The 11898-nt window shown below is 39.2% G+C and overlaps 1 protein-coding gene across 6 annotated transcripts in view; it reads left to right on the top strand.

Annotated features, from left to right (window-relative positions):
- Positions 1-11898, top strand: part of CALD1 (caldesmon 1) — a 181035-nt gene that overhangs the window by 53180 nt on the left and 115957 nt on the right. The gene's annotated exons all lie outside the window — the stretch shown is intronic.

Genomic DNA, 11898 nt, shown 5'->3' with positions numbered 1-11898 from the left:
GCAACTTCCACTTCTTAACTGGAAATAGAATCTCAAACTGGGCCTGATGTTTTGTCTCATGATATAGAAATAGAAGAAGAGCAGATCTCAAAATTTTTTTCTCCACGTGTCATGCCTGCGGAATGATATTCACAGGGAAGCCTCACTCATGGGAACACATATAGGAAAGACTTTTCTTCCACTCAAGAAAGATTCCAGGAATAAAGCTGAGTGAGAGGCAAGTTTATAGAAATAAGCTTGAATCCTTCCTAATGTTTTTGAAAAGAATAAATCACATGAAACCTCAAATATCTGATGGTACACTTCACAGGTAATGACGCTGTGATCGAGACTTCAAGTGGAAAGCCACTGTGGTGGGCCACCATACCTTGACAGATCTATTTTGATGTTCAAATGCTTTGGGGTTAGGATGGTTAATTGAAGGATTTATCAGTTGTAACACTCCCCCCACTATGTCATTACTGCAAAGACAGTGCAAATTGCAAGGGTCACAAAGAATCAGTTCTCAGGATTGTCATTTTGAACATTTTTATCTCATGATAGCAGTTGGGAATCAAATCAGTGGATTCATCTGTCTTCTAAAACTAAATATAGTGATTGATTTGTCTTAAAATAAAAAATAACCAGCTCCTGCTGAATGAACTTGGTTGTTAAGTAACCAACAAGAGGCAGAATGGTGTTCTGCAGAGAGAACAGATTTGGGGACCTGGATCTACTCACCACTAGCTGAGAGGCCTTGGGTAAACCATTTAACCTCTCCAGGACTCTCTAGGTCCCATTTATAAAATGTTGCCAATAATATTTGTCTTACTGATCTCCGGGCTTGACATGAAAATCATTTGGGAAAAGGAATGTGAAAGTTCTGTTCACTGTAAAATTGCTATCATTTGTATTCTTAACCCACTGGTGATACCACTAGTCACTTGGAAATCAGTCCACAAATGGCTGATCTCATTGATGATAGTAGCATAATTGCCCTGTGACCAACCCACTTCGTCCCTACCAAGCATTCCAGACATTTCAGTGCAGAAACAAGGTCTCTGGGAAAAAGTCAAAAGGAGACTGATCAGAGGAATTCCACTGGCCCTTCCCAGGGCCCTGTGCACAAAATGGTCCCCTGTGCATTGTTATTTTGCTGTGTTTGCCGATGTCCAGTTTCCAAGACCACAAACATTCTGATAACTGGGTGATGATGAGCAGAGACAGAGTGAGTGTGATGTTTTACCAGTTTTCTAGTGTAAAGGCCTCTGTATCTCATCCATGGGATTACAGCCTTCAGTGGCTACTCTTTGAGTTAAATACACAAATAAATTATGCAGAGACTGATTTTTTTTAAATGCTGAGGAATGACATCAACCAGCAAATTTTTTTTCAGGGCTACACGCATTGATGGTTTTGCCTTTGTTACATGGATAAGACAAGGTGATTCTAGGTTCTGACCTGAGCCCACAGCCCTACCACTGTTCAGATTCCGTGTCAGAGTTTTGTGCTTCACAGTGACTGGATTAGGTCTCGGCACACAGCCCTGGCATGGAAGAGAAAGTTGGGCAGTGCTAGCTGGTTAGAAGGTAGAGAATAGGGACAGGATCATTCCACTTTCAGTGTTTGTGTTTTTGCTCATCTTAAGCAACTGGCCATAAAAAATATAGAGTATACAGCCCTGTTCTCAGGTACTTAAATTTTAATCAGTAGTCAAAGCTAACACTAGAAAAAGTTTTAGGAATACTTTAAACAAAGTACATATTATATAACAGAAACAAGAAAATCAATTCACTAAATCAATAAAGTGTGCTCAAATTTTCCACTGAGTTGACTGAACTGAATAAATAATCCAATTGCTTTGATTACCTGTAGTCTCAACCAGAAAGTACTGAATTAGGACATTGCTTCTTTGTGAATATCCAAAACTCCTGAGTACTGAGATTGTTGAAAAAAAACTGAGAGTCTATTGGAACTAATGGGTTCAATTTATTTAAACTTACAATTATCAAACTTATTCTATATGCCTGAAGTTTACTGCACAGGAGATATATTTATAAGTTATTCCTCTTGCATAGCAAGGATGTAGGAAAATCAGAGCCCTCATACACTGCTGGTGGGAATATAAAATGGTGCACCCACTTTGGAAAAATGTCTCATGGTCTCTCAAACAATTAAACATAGAATAATTACCATATGACCCTGCAATTCCACTCCTAGGTATATACCGAAGAGAAATGAGAACATATGTCTGCACAAAAACTTGTACACAAATGTTTATAGCAGCATTATTCACAATAGCCAAAAGATGGAAACAACCCAAATGCCCATCAACAAACGAAATGGATAAACAAATTGTGATATATCCATACAATGGAATATTATTTGGCCATAAAAAGGAATGAAATACTGATACATGCTACCATATGGATGAAGCTTGAAAACATTGTTCTAAGTGAAAGAACTCAGTCACAAAAGACCACATATCATATGATTCTATTCATATGAAATGTCCACAACAGGGAACTCTATAGGAATAAAATATAGATTTGTAGTTGCTTAGGGCTGGGAGATATAGGGGCTCTTTCAGCAGTGGAGGGAGGTGGCTAAAGGGTATAGGGATTTTTGGGGGGTGACGGAAAATGTTCTAAGATTGTGGTGATGATTGCACAACTCTGAATATACTAAAAACTATTGAATTATACACTTAAATAGATGAATTGTGTAGTAAGTGAACTATATCTTCATAACACTGTTATTTAAAAATAAAATAATACATGGTAAATAATATATATTCAATTAAAAAATAAAGAAGCCATACATAGCCATATAGGCAAAAGAGTGCCATGAAGACGATATCCTTTGGAAAATTTAATATACATAAAAATTAATTGTACCATTTATTATCACTCATTGGAACCCTAGCATTTAACAGTGCCTTACAAATAATACGAACAAACATCAGTGCTTGTTGATAATGATAATGATGGTGGGGTGGTGATGTTGACTTTCATGATGATGATGATGGTGACAGAGACAATTACGACTGCGTCTCCACAAGCTTCGGACATTTAAAAATATCTCCATTAGGTTTTTCCTGATGCGAGGCAGTTAAACCAAATTCCAGCTGCAGGCGCACCATGATTCTGTAAAGAGAAATGTTACATTTTTCTTAGGAGTCAATGGCTTGTATGTTTGTAGCCACAGGAAGCTTATCAAACACTGAGGTCAGCCACTTTCCCATGAGAAGTCCAGAAATTTCATAATACCATAAATTACTTTCACTTTCTGACTTGCTTTAGAGAAGTAGAGAACTTTTCATACAGCTTAAAAATAAACATCTGACCCTCACCCTGCCATGGACACATTCTTAATGCTTCTCTGATCAGAAAATATCTTACCTCTAAAAATCTATTCTGATTCTTTTATTAACAATTGAAAAATCTTGGCCAATGCAAACAGCATCATGGATTATTCTTAATTCAAAAACTGTCCAAGAAAAAATAGGAAAGGCTGCAGCAAATAGGCACGGTTTTAAGATATCAAAGCCCTTCTTTTGTACTATTATGTGATCTTGTTCTGTTCTAATAAGAATGTTTTTTCATCTTCATACTTGTGCAAAATTGGCTCCTCTGTGAACAAAAATATAAGCTATATCCTTGGCTTCCCATGAAATTTTAAGGGGAATTCAGAAAAATTTCCTTGGCTACCTTTGCTAGTCCTGGCCACCTACTAGAAATAAGCTAAGGGTTGATTCATTCTGCTTTCCAGATAGAGAATAATAAAGGAGGAGAAAAAGAGAGGAGTAATGTTCATTGGGGGCCTATAGCATTCTAGGTTATATGTTATCTCATTTATTCATTCATTCACTCACCAATAAACTTTTATGGAGCGTGTTATATGTCATGGAATTTGCTAAATGCTTGGGATAGAATTATGGGTAAGACCATGTCCTTGCCATCAAGAAGCCCATGCTCATACAATGACAACCCGCTGTGGCAATGCCTCCATAGAGGCATTAACAAAAAACTACCTAGGCACAGAGGAGTAAAAACCCTTCAAGGCAGTTATTATTATCCTCATTTTTATTTTATTTTTATTTTTTTTTGCGGTACGCGGGCCTCTCACTACTGTGGCCTCTCCGGTTGCGGAGCACAGGCTCCGGACGCGCAGGCTCAGCGGCCATGGCTCATGGGCCCAGCCGCTCCGCGGCATGTGGGATCTTCCCGGACCGCGGCACGGACCTGTGTCCCCTGCATCGGCAGGAGGACTGTCAACCACTGCGCCCCCAGGGAAGCCCCTGTTATCCTCATTTTTAAATAAGTAACTGACATCACACAAAGAACTTCCCTAAGGTCATACCTCTGTTATGACCCCACAGCCTGTCTTCTTTCACAATTCCATGCTGCTTTCAAGGGAAAGACCTATGTCCAACCCAACTGAATAGTGTAAAGCTTTGTTAGCAACCCAGTGAATCTGTTTGTTGCAGAATGCCAAGAGAATTCTTACTTTCATTGGATAATTGACTTTTTCTTGAATTATAAGAGCAGTTTCTTTAGTCCCTCGCTTTATTTAGTCTGCCTGGTAGCTAAATTCCTAACATAGTATCCTATTAATACACCTTGTCTCTCTTATCTACTAGTTTATACAAATATCTGTGTATGGCCATATGCATAATTCCATGATAATATGAAAAAATGCATCCTATGAAAATCAAAAGATTCTCCCACAGCTGTAAAAATTCACACTGAAATACAAGCAAACTATAGACAAGTGTTGCTCAAGATACACAGGTAAAAGCTTAAATGGAAACATACAGTTGAAACAAGTGAAGAGGAAACTTTGTGCAGTGCAAGCACTTAATGCACATGTGAGGCACTGAAGATAGATTTGGGAAGAGTGGTGTTTGAAAGTGAGGAGGGGAAATTGTAGTTAGTAAGCAAGGGGCTGAATGCACTGCGAGGTTTCACAACATCTTAAGATGATAAGTAGTCCCTGTATTTGAATAGCTTTGGTATGGGCCACTTGCAAAAACATTCAATATTTCCCTTCTAAGATATAGTAAGCCAAAATATATATGTGGAAAGTTCACTAAGTCATTGGTAAATAATCCAGTGTTGACTTTTAATTTAGAAATAACTGGCCAAATTGATCCCAGCCTTCCCGACTACAATTTTCCCCCTGCAGAGTACATTGATTTGTATTACCTTTTTGTTTTCTCTCATTGTTTGTCTTTCTTTTTATTATTTTATTTTCCTACTAGTGTAATATATGACTGGGAATATTGAATTTTCATGATTTTATGTATTTCGAGCCCATAAATTCCCTTTTGTTGTCATCTTTCCAGATTGAGGCTTCATCTTTTTCTGTTCACATTATTAACATAATCGTTTTATTGATGTGTAACATACAGAAAAGTGCACAAATCCCAGCTGTACAGCATGATGAATTTTCACAAAATGACCACAGTGATGTCGTCAGCACCCAGATCCAGAAACAGAACATTGCTTAGCACCCCAGGAGCCCCCCTCATGCCCCTTTCCACAGTCATGCCTCCTCCCCGCCACCCCTGGCCACTGCCCCAGGAGAACCATCATTCTGCTTCCTAACACCAAGTATTAGTTTTGTCTGTTTTTGAATTTAATATTAGTGTAATCCTATAGAATTTTTGTTTGGTGTCCGACTTCTGTTGTTTAAAATTGTGTTTCTGAGATTCATTGCCTGAGTGATACTTAGATTATCCTAATCTGCAATACAGTATTTCGTCGTGTGCCTACCACAGTTTATCCATTTTACTATTGATAGACACTGAGTTGATTTCCAGTATGTGGCTGTTGTGAATAGTTCTGGTATGAGCATTCCAGTTCACGTCTTCTGACGAATATATGCATGGATCTTTGCCGTGTATACACCGAGGAGTAAGATTTTGAGGTCTCCAGATCTGCAAATATTCAGCTTCAGCAAATACTGCCAAATAGCGCTATTTTACCCAAGTGATTGTACGAATTTACATTCCCGCAGCAGCGCATAAGAGTTATAGTTTCTCATCAAAACGTTGAATTGTCAGTCTTTTAAATTTTAGTTATTCTAGTGCTGTGGAATTTGAATTTGAATTTTTCTAATGATTAATGAGATTGAGCACTTTTTCATATGTCTGTTTGGCCATTTTAATATCCTCTTTTGTGAAGTACCTGTTAAAGTCTTTACTTATTTTCCTGTTGAGTCATCTATCTTTTTTATTGATTTGTGGGAATTCTTTGTATATTAGGTACAAATCCTTTGTCAGATACATGTTTTACTAATATATACTTTCTCAGTCTGTGACTTGCCTTTTCACTTTCTTTATGGTCCTTAATTTTAATGCAATACAGTTTATCAATTTTATTCCTTTATGGTTAATAATTTATACATCTTGTTTACAAAATCTTTGCGTATCCCAAGATCATGGAGGTACCTTCTTTTTTCTGAGAGCTTTAATGTGTAAGTTTTCACATTTAGATCTACAGTCAATCTGGAACTGGGGGAGGGGAGAGTATGATGTTAAATAAAAGTCAAGATTTGGTTTTCTGTTTGTCCATGTGGATGTCCAACTGAGGTGCTAGGTGACGTTACTTTCCTCCAAATTGAGTTACTCTATCTTCTGGTAGTTTGATAGAGTTGGGGAAGTTCACTTTAGTTGAATTAGGGCTGAGGTGATTTGAAACTCATCTGCCATTTTGTACAACTCCATCGACCTTAGTTTGCCCCTTCCCAACGGATGAACTCTACAAAGGTCTAACTGAGACTGTATCCCAAGACCCTTTCCTCTTTTCTTTTCTTGCTTCCATTTTTTATCAAAGTGTAATTTATATACAGTAAAATTTACTCTTTTTAGTATACAGTTCTGTAAGTTTTGACAATACAGATAGTTGTGTAACTTCCATCACAATTAAGATATTGATATATCAACTCCAGAATGGTTCTTCCTTCTTGAACTTTGAGTTTTCCCTACTTAGTTCCATGAGACTGCAGAAAACTCTGCTGTGCTTTTCAGAAACATTCTGCTTAGTTTCCTATTCTCTTATATACTCTTCTCCTTTCTACTTCAAGTGTTCACTCATGGAAAGAGCTTTGGAGTCAAACAAATCTGGGCTGCAATGTCAACTCTGCTACTTGTTAACTATGTAACAGTGAATCTGAATCCGTCTCCTTACTTTCAAATAGGACACTAAGAACAACTATTTTCACAGTTTTCTTTTTAATTAGATAACAGATATCAAGTACCTTGCACATAGTAGGTATTCAACAGATTGTAGATATCATTATGTGATACATTATCCTTTCTCTCAGAGCTATAAAATATACTCATCTCTTAGAAATAATGGAGAAGAGGTAGGGTAGGTGGTCCCTGGAAAGCAGTACCTTTCTCTGGGAAACCCATTAGATGCTGAAAAGGGTGAACATGATTGAACTTATTTTATTCACAACCATAACAAGGTCATTCACAGATACTGAGACATATACAATACATTTTTTCCCTTAAAAGGCCATAGAATTCTACATAAACCATCTGAATTGGAGGGATCTTAAAAATCTATTCCAAATGCTTCATGTTACAGATGAAAAAATTGAGGGGCCAAGAGTGCTTAAATGACTTGGTCAAGGTCAATTCACTCATTAGTATTTACTTAAATTACCCAAATTCCCTGAGATCACATATTTATTCTCTTCTAAAATACTCCTAGCTCCCATATTCAGCTATAAATGCAAAACAGAGACAATTCACAAGAGACAATTATTAATGTTTTATTGTTACTGACACATTTTGACTAAAACCCATAGATCTATTTTTAAATATTTTATTTCAATTATCCCTACACAAGTTATGTGACTTCCTGCCAACTAAGACTGAAATAGCTTCTTACCATTCCTTTCCCATTCCAAGGATTATATCCTGTAGTGTTTCATTCTTCTATTATTAAGAAATATTCTGTCTTATCCTCCAATGCACAAGACTGAAAGGAACTCATGTAAACCCACAGAAGGCAGCTCTCTTCAGGTTTACCAAGTGAACAGGAGCACAGGGGGACCTCTATCGTTCTGGACACTGGATGTACAGGTGACCAGGTATATCCCTGGCACTCTGCCCTATGGGTAGGGACAGATTACCAGCACCTCTACCACCCTCATGCTTTCTGGCAAAGGTGGTACTTTGAGAATAATTTTTTGGTAAGTCCCTTTGTTCAGCACATCTTTCAGCATTGTGTGTTCTGCTAATACACAGATAAGCTTGAATCCCATATGGACTGAACAACTTGGAAGAGTTTCATGATCACAGAGCACACGGTCATCTCATAAAACCCTCTACCTCACACTAGGGTTCTCAAGGGCTCCTCCAGGAACACTCTTCACATGAGTGACTCTTTCTTAGAAATATATTTTCAGCCTAGATATCTCCTCTTCAGAGACACCATCCCTCACCATTCAGTGGCCCTCCAGTGGCCCTCTATCACATCACGCTCTTTTATTTACTCACTATTGGAAACATGTATGCTATCTGTACTTCATCAAAATGTAAGCTCCATGAAAGCAGAGTCCTTGCTCCTCCCTGTGTGTCTCGTCCTGGCTTAGAGAACTCACTCAATGAATAAATGAATGTGGACATGTATCCTTCCCATACACCCATCAGGCTGGGTCAGCCCCTGGATTTGAATACTGGCTTCATTACTTACTAGTTGGGTGAATTTAGGCAAATGTCTTAAACACAACAAACTTCTCAGTGCTTCTCCTAAGTTAAGAACATGTATCTCACTAGGTTGTAGTAATAAATGAGATAGATGTGTGCAAGGAGCTTAGCACAGGGCCTGGCACTAAAAGCCCTTATTACACAGTAGTTATTAATATCTCCATAATGAGAGCAGGGCATGTTATAGAAGAGTCATGGGGGATTTTTTAGTATAAATATTCATGTTCAAATCAAAGGATCCTAGCTCGACTGTACAAGGCAAAATTATAAATTAATGAAAACCTGGTTCTTCTTGCTGACTCCATAAAGTTATTCATTTTTATAAAGGATCCCTAATTTAACCTTTGCAATAACTCCCTGTTATAATAAGTTATCATTTGAGACCCTCCCCTTTATCCAATGCCTTGGTGCCCGTTTGAAAAATGGCATCTTTCTGTGAACGCTTGTGTTAAGTTTTTTTTTTTTTTTTTTGCGGTACGTGGGCCTCTCACTGCTGGGGCCCCTCCCGCCACGGAGCACAGGCTGCGGACGTGCAGGCTCAGCGGCCATGGCTCACGGGCCCAGCCACTCCGCGGCATGTGGGATCTTCCCGGACCTGGGCACAAACCCGTGTCCCCTGCATCGGCAGGCGGACTCTCAACCACTGCGCCACCAGGGAAGCCCTGGTAGGAATTTTAAAGTAGAATTGTCACCACTTTTTTCAAGTATGTACTGTCAATATTTTTCCATTTGTGTAACCTAGGAAGGGGCTAGTTTCTGTTTATCATGCTACTGAATGGCTTTAGGTAGATGTTTCCTAAGGGTTTTAAGAAAATCCCTCCTCTTGGAGGACTAGAAAGCTTATTGAAAGGAGAGAAATTCCTCCTTCCTTTTTTATTACACCTTGATTCTCCCATAGTGAATGCTTTCATATAAAACCCAAATTTCCCCACATGCCTGAGAAGATAGTTCAATCAAAGGAGCAATAAATAGCACCTGGCTGTTTGCCACTGGCTGGGAAGGGGACTGCGGTAGGGAAACGGGCTCATTTACCTCACACCGTCCAGCTGTCTCTCCCAGCCCCTCTTCCTTCATCTCGGGTCATTCCTTTCCTAACTATGTCTGGTCTAGACTTAGCTTTGCCTGCAGAGAATTTCAGCAACTGCCTCTGAGCCAGGTCAGTCAGAATCTATGTGTTGGGTACTGAATAAAAAGCTTAAAGGGATCCAGTGAGTAATGGTTCGCCCAGGCATCTATTTGAAGTTGCAAGGTCGCTGACAGTAGAGAAAAATCTTAAAACAAGGAGTGAGAGCTTCATCACCTTTCTGTCCTTCCACTGTAAATCTGAAAATAGAAAGTATATCTGAAGACAAACTCTACACTTAGTCACTTTGCTATTCACTTTATGGTTTCTCTCAGAAGCCTTTTTATCTCTTTCTCACTAACAAGGTAGTTCATAAACATATGCAGAGACTCTACAGACCAAACAAAAAATTTTCCCCTGATCCCTGATTTCTTTATTTTTTCTTTATTCATTCCCAATTTTAAAAATAAAAACACTGAGGGAATTGGGACCAGGGAAAGGGAAACCAGGCAGATAAACACTGACTCTGCCAGAGGGTTTGAGGAAGGTACTGTGAATTCTTTTCCCTGCAAGTTTAAATCTCTTGGTTTGTTCGTTTACAATCCAGGCGAATAACTCCTTGCTTTCTTCTAGTCTATGCCTTAGTTGAAGCCTGAGAGTCAAGAATGGGAGGCCTATGTGGGATGGGTACTATAATCTACATCAGCAACTGAATGTAGGGAGCTTCTTTGAAGGTGCAAATTCCTGGGCACCTCTCTGGAGGTCATGTCATATTTTTTAAAACAGTTCTCCCAGAAGATTTTGATAGGTGGCCAGCCTAAGAACCTCTGTTCTAGGGGGACAGTACACCATAAGTGCCATGAAGCCAGGTACGATGGTTATTTGTTCATTGGCATATCCTCAATATGTTCCTGGCACATAGAGAGGAGCAGGGCTTGGAGCGGAGCCCTCTCACTTGACCCTCACATGTGCCCAGGGCTCAGTGATTTGGAAAAGAATGCTGCATCCTTATCTCAGTGACTCTCAACCTGGCAGCACTGTAGATTCACCAGGGACAGTTGAGAAACACATATGCCTGGGTCCCAGCCCCCCAGATCCTGATTAGGTTGAGCTAGGTACTCTAGATGCATGACAATACAACAGTTGTTTGGACGAGTGCATTTGGGGCAAGTAGGAAGAGGTGGTTGAGGCTGGTGGAGGGGAGCTGAAGACAGCCTGAGTGAGTGCTCAGGAATAAGGAAATGGATGGCACCTTGGCTTGCTGGCCAATTTACAGGCCCTCAAGGTTCCCCAATCCCTAGTTTGCAAACCAGCCTTCGTCAGATGGATACAAACCATAGATAACATGCTAGGCAGGTTTTTGTTTTGTTTTTTACCTGTGAAAACTGAAATGAGAATCTAGGAATCCAGGATCAATTTCCAGCAGTGTGATTCCAAGCCAGTCCCTTAAACTCTATGAACTTCTATTTTCTTCCAATGCGAAATGGCAAAGGGTGGGGTGGGGGAAAGCAAGGTATGTTCTTAAGGTCCACTTGAGCCCATTATTCTACTAAATGAAAGGCAAACGTTAAAACCCAGAGTTGCATTTTCCATTAGCATCCCTTGTTACATCGTGTTGGGGCAGGTTTAGGGGTGTGATGGTGATTTACTGTCCCAGGTAATTATTTCTTTGGCCCTTCTTATATTTAATATTTATTGCTGTGTTTCAAGTGCAAGAGAGTTAACTCTAGATTATCTACCAATACTTTTCTATAATTATTTGTAATCCTCCAGAGCCTCCTCTTCTACCTGTTAGCCAAGTTCCTGACAATCAACAGCAGAAAACTTTGGACAAATGTTCCAAAAAGACTTTGAGAGTCTGAGGCTTAGAAGGTTTTGAGTGTGAGCTTAGAGAAGGCAGTGTCTCTGACTATGTTCTGAAGCCTGTTGTCTTTGATCGTTGGCATTGGTAGTACTCCCTGCTTTGTACTAACTATACCACCTTCTCCCCTCCATTATTTAGAAGAATTCAGGGACTGACTCTGTAATAATGGTATTTGTTTTCTTTAAAATGCAAATGCACAATATCTATTTATATCTGTGCTTTATTTCCCCTTTACGGTCCTAACCAACAACAGTACCTGAGGAAGAA

The sequence above is a fragment of the Grampus griseus genome (assembly GCF_964374135.1).
Source record: "Grampus griseus genome assembly, chromosome: 9".
In the NCBI taxonomy this organism is placed as follows: domain Eukaryota; kingdom Metazoa; phylum Chordata; class Mammalia; order Artiodactyla; family Delphinidae; genus Grampus; species Grampus griseus.
Note: the sequence above shows the minus strand (reverse complement) of the source record. Positions and strands in the feature narration are given on the sequence as shown.